We start from the raw sequence: 5539 nt of genomic DNA on the forward strand, positions 1-5539 counted from the left end.
TCAAGTCATGTATCATTTATTTTCAATAAAAAGTATTGTCGAGCGAATTCTAATTTAAAATTAACAAACAAAATGAAAAATAAAATAACACTTTTTGGAACTGTCAAAGTTAATGTTGATGCATCTGGCGATGTTTCTTTTTTTCAAATATCTGTAAAATAAACAAAATCTTATTAATACTATGCCTAAACAAACAACATGCAAATCTTATAACATATGGGGCAAAACTATTGCATGGAAAACAAGTTTGAAACAACAATTATTAAATTGAAACCATCAGTTCACGTTGAACATATTGTGTAAAATTTTGTCAGATATAGACATTATATAAATAATACATAGCTGAGAGAGTGATAGAGCAGATTGGTACCCCGTGAAAAAAAAGTCAAGCAAGATGTTTTATTTTATTTATTTTAACAGTCGATAATAAAATCTGAGCCAAAACGTAGAACTTAAGCATTGTATTTAATTCCTTGATGTACATTCAATTTGTTGTTCTTTGAATTATCGAATTCTGATTGGTTTAGAGGAGAGGGTAACATTAAAATAAATGTCACCCGCTCAGCCATGTGATAGAGTGAATTGACACCCTCGTCTTAGCCAATCAAAAAATGGCATTTAACGTGAAATATAATAATATATAAATAACACATAGCTGAGAGGGTGATAGAGCAGATTGATACCCCGAGAAAACATTGTCATCACCCTGTCAGCTATGTGTTATTTGATTTATTATACTCTATGCCCTATCATTATTGTCTTTTACAGATTAATTCTATGTTAAAAGTATTTTCTATGACGTCACGTACATAAAAACGTTACGGGTATAAGAAAAATCAAACAAAAAGTGAAGCAAGATATTTTTATTTTTTTTATTTTGACAGCTGAATAATAAAACCGAGCAAAAACGTAGAATTTGAGCATTGTATTGAATTACTTGATGTAATTTCAATTCATTGTCCTTGAAATTATCGATTTTTGATTGGAATAGACGAGAGGGTAACTTTCAACCGCTCAGCCATGTGATAGAATAAATTAACACCCTCTTATTAGCCAATAAAAGAAGTTGTTGTGTGAGTTCCAATGAGACACCTCTCCATCTAAGTCACAATTTGTAAAAGTAAACCATCATGGGTCAAATTACGGTCTTCAACACGGAACTTTAGTTCACACAGAACAGCAGGCTGTAAAGGTCCCGAAACAAATAATTTTGTAAAACCATTTAGATGGTAAACATTGAACATATTTTACTACTTCAAATCATTGAAACGAATTCAAGAGGCCTCCGTTTAAATAATAACTCCTCATAAACGAATTCAAAAAGTTCCTAGAGTGTATCACCAGCCCAAAAGTCAGCACTTCAGTGTTGACATGAGTATCAATTATCTTCTGATCATTTTATAAATATACTGTTTGCAAAAGTATGAATTATTCCAAGTACTTAGGTTGTTTTTTCCCAGGCATAGATAACCTTAGCCGTATTTGGCACAGCTTTTTGAAATTTTGGGTCATCAATACTCTTAAACTTTGTACTTGTTTGGCTTTTTAACTATTTTTATCTGAGCGTCGCTGGTCCGTCTTATGTAGACGAAACGTCAGTCTGGCGTATTAAATTACAAGCCTTGTACCTTTGATAACTATTTAGACTTTTTGAAAGGACATATATTTAAGAATATATTTTTTCAAGATATTACTCACTCCACTTTTTGATTTACTTCTTGGTTACATTAATTTATCAGATCTAAATGAATGTCAAACCTTAACAATAATATAGTCTGAAATGAAATAACTTACCTTAGAGCTTTAACATGTATTTTGGTCAATTAGAAGATATTTTTTCGTATTACTAAACTCTCTTCCTGACACTCTACCATCGCCTTAAACGAAAATGAAAAGATAAATAATTACAAAAATTACTGATAACATCAAAAGCATAACGTTGATAATTGTATAATGTATTTAGATAAACGTAATTGAAAAAAAACAACTAAATAAAGTATCATGCAATACTGACCCGGTAACTCAAATCACATGTTCGCTTTCCTAAATGAAGAAATAATGTTCAATATAAAGAGCAAAAGTTTTTGGGCATAGAAATAAGAGGAAATCATAAGTGTTTTATTCTTCAAATTTCGCATCACAATTCTTTCTATTGTCTGAAACAGAATTGAATAGATAATGAAACAATTAAATAGCATGTTGGTTTTTTTAGGGAAATTTGACCAATTGAATCATTAATGTTGTACCTTGTTATTCAAACAGATATGGCAGTTACGTAATTATGCTTTGTCTCTTTGTGTTTTAATATCATATGCTCACCATTTTGATCTAAACGTCTGAAAACCATCATATTGTCAAGTTCTCTGCCACGCTTGCCAATCTGGTATGCAAGATCTGACGGATAAAAGTATCCACCTCCAGTATAGTCGTATGCTGAAAATTTGCATGGTAACCTAAACAATTCTCCTCTCCAGTTATACTATAAGTGTAATAAATAGTATGTAAGTTTTAGGTTTAATATATATTCTTTACTTATAAACATTTGGTAACTGATTTTTTATTTTGTATAGGAAATTTTTATAGTTATATTTGATTCTTATGAATGCCGCTAAAAAAGGATTGGCCCCTGTTTTCCCTGGTTCTCACATTGTCGGTTAGGTTAAGTTGTGTTGTTTTTTGTCTTTCTTTTTTCGTTTTTCGAGATGCTTTTTTCGCCATTACTGTGTCCATTAGTCTTCGGCATTTGAGTGTGGATATCACGTTTGTACCTTCTGGCTCTCCATTTCAATTCTCAAACCTATCATTTGAAATCATTTTTTATAATATAATTTGTTTAGAATCCAAAGATTTCCGAGAAGTGTGAAATATACATAGTGCTTACTTATGATGGATGACTGTTTGTGTTTAACACAATTGTCAGCCCTTGCGGCTGTCTTTGTTTATAAACCCAGGGGAAACGATAAAAAAAATCTTCAGAATTAATAGCGAGTTAAGCATATTGATCAGTGTTATATGAAATATTACCAGTTTATTTGATAAATAAAATCGCATTTGCAATAGCTACCGCTCACCTTATTGTTGACCATTACATTACATGTGTTGTCACAGTACCACATACATTTGTTTTTGGTACACCAAGCACCGCATATGTTAACCGCTACACATTGAGGTTTGGGTTTTACTTTTCGGAAAATGTGCCTTACTCTGAATCTACGCCTCCATGCATCGCTTTCCACTAAGAGGAAGACAAGTACTAAAGATAGCAACAGAGTTTTTGCGGCATTCATCTAAAATATAGATTTATAAAACTGACACTTTTCAAACGTTCCTTTGCTCCACAATATATATGTACGTACTAGTATTCTATGAAGTAAGCAAAGAATGTTTGTTACAAAAAAGTAAAATCACAATAATACTGAACTCAGAGGAAAATCAATACGGAAAGTCCATAATCACATGGCAAAATTAAATAACAAAACGCATCAAACGCATCCTGACTTGGTACAGGCATTTTCAAATGTAGGGAATGGTGGATTAAACCTGGTTCTATAGCGCTAACCCTCTCTCTTTAATAACAGTCTCATCAAATTCCGTTATATTTACATGATGCGTTAAATAAACAGTCACAATTAATAAAATAGTCAAAATATGGGTACATCAATCATCATCGCATAACAATTTTAAAAGGGACAATTTAACAGAACACATGGATTGACTTGAGTGTCTGACGTCATAAAATTTGTATACGTCACATAAATTTGTCGTTCAATGTGCATACAAACAGTTTTAAAATTTACATAGGCAATGTAAGCATGTAAAAGTAGACTTTACGTGTAATTCAGTGAGAAAGTTATCAAGAACAAAATGGAAAATAGCAAATGCTTGTTTCCTGATTAATGTCATCTAAACAACTCATCTACTAAGACATAATTATCATGTATTATCACGCAAAACTTATAAGATATTTTAGTTATGACGTTATGATTTTTCACCAAGTGCACACAATATCATAGACAATGTATTATGTTCAAGTATCAGAAGCATAAATTCCAAATTAATTGTCTTCTTAAATTAAAAAGTTTCGTATCGGCACAGGCTGTTGAGATAACTTCTCTTTATCGATTTTTAAATTAAATGAAATTTGGTTGTTAAAACTAAAACAAATATATTACCTTGTTAGTTTCTCTCAACTGAATAAATACTGGTACTTCAAATTATACAAACACTTCTTTTAAACAATGTTATGTATGGATTAACATGTATTGAATTACAACATTTACCCTTTTAGTTGGAATAATACCGACAAATGTGGAAATGCACATATCGTTATATTTGAATTATTGGAATGCCAGGTCAATTCTTTGTAAACACTATAATCATTTTTTCCCCGAAAAACAATGATTTATTATGAAGAAATATATCCATTTTCATTCATAGACCTTCTCGTGTGTTTGTTTGGTGATTACTTTACTTTTTAAGACTATTCTACATGATATTAAAACATTTCCTTTACACTAAAACATGTGTCTACTTATTTGTCCTTTTACGATACAGTTTCAATCAATATATTTAACAGTGAAACTATGACATTCCTATCTACATGTCAAACTTGGTTGTTTTTAAAAAGGAACTCATGTGAAAGATTCTTAATTCATGATATCTTAGATTGAATTGCGTAATTTTTATTAATCTCAGTTGAAAATGCTGATTTTCCTCCTCCCCAAATACTCTACATATTTGAGTTTTATATAAAACTAATTATTTGAGTTTCAAGCTCGGGATTATTTATTTGTGGAAAAAACCGTATATTATTTTTAGTATTCTATTTTTACGCTATTTTAATTTGTAAATATGTATTTGGTATAACAGTGTCTCGTAAGTCAGTTTTTGGCTGGATATTGGTTGTTTTATTATGTATGCATATTGTGTATGAATTATTTTTATAGCAATCAATATGTGACACTTTAATAAACAAATTATTTATAAAATCATTTATTTGAATTTGCCTTGGAGTTTGGTATTTTTGTTAATTAAACTTTTTACATGTTTTTTGCATGTTAAAACTTATCAACAAAGATATCATCTAACAAGTATTTCGATCGATTCCATACAAAACGAAGAATTATAAATGTATTCCAAGTATACACGTACAGTTTATCCTATTATTTTCATCAAACAGGATACATATATGTTTTTTTCTAATTTCAAAACAAAAATAAATAACGTACTAAATGTTTTTATTAAGATATTGCAATTTTACTACTTCTTTCTTTTGAAAATCTGTTGTTTATTCACTAGATGTTTAAAAAACATGACTTGTTTATTATTTATTATTTTGAACTGTATCGGAATTTCAATTCATACATCCTCCTTCGCTCGAGCCTTCTCCTTCGTGTGGTACCATTTAAGGAATAACAGTACTGTAGTTGAAGAGTTGCAGAGTTGCCACCGTCAATTGTAGATTTGACGGTCGAAAATGCAGTTTTACTTGCGACAGTAAAATGGAGATTTGCGACCGTCAAATCAAAATTCACGGTGG

General features: G+C 30.5%; 1 long non-coding RNA gene across 1 annotated transcript; it reads right to left on the reverse strand.

The window, feature by feature from the left end:
• Positions 1 to 4281, reverse strand: LOC134690433 (uncharacterized). The gene is made up of 5 exons (XR_010101930.1): positions 4173 to 4281; positions 3072 to 3287; positions 2320 to 2479; positions 1795 to 1877; positions 1 to 151 (listed from the first exon to the last, which is right to left on the reverse strand). It is a non-coding gene; the product is annotated as an uncharacterized LOC134690433 (long non-coding RNA).
• Between the last annotated feature and the right edge of the window lie 1258 nt (positions 4282 to 5539).

The sequence above is a fragment of the Mytilus trossulus genome, chromosome 11, assembly GCF_036588685.1.
Source record: "Mytilus trossulus isolate FHL-02 chromosome 11, PNRI_Mtr1.1.1.hap1, whole genome shotgun sequence".
Lineage (NCBI taxonomy): Eukaryota > Metazoa > Mollusca > Bivalvia > Mytilida > Mytilidae > Mytilus > Mytilus trossulus.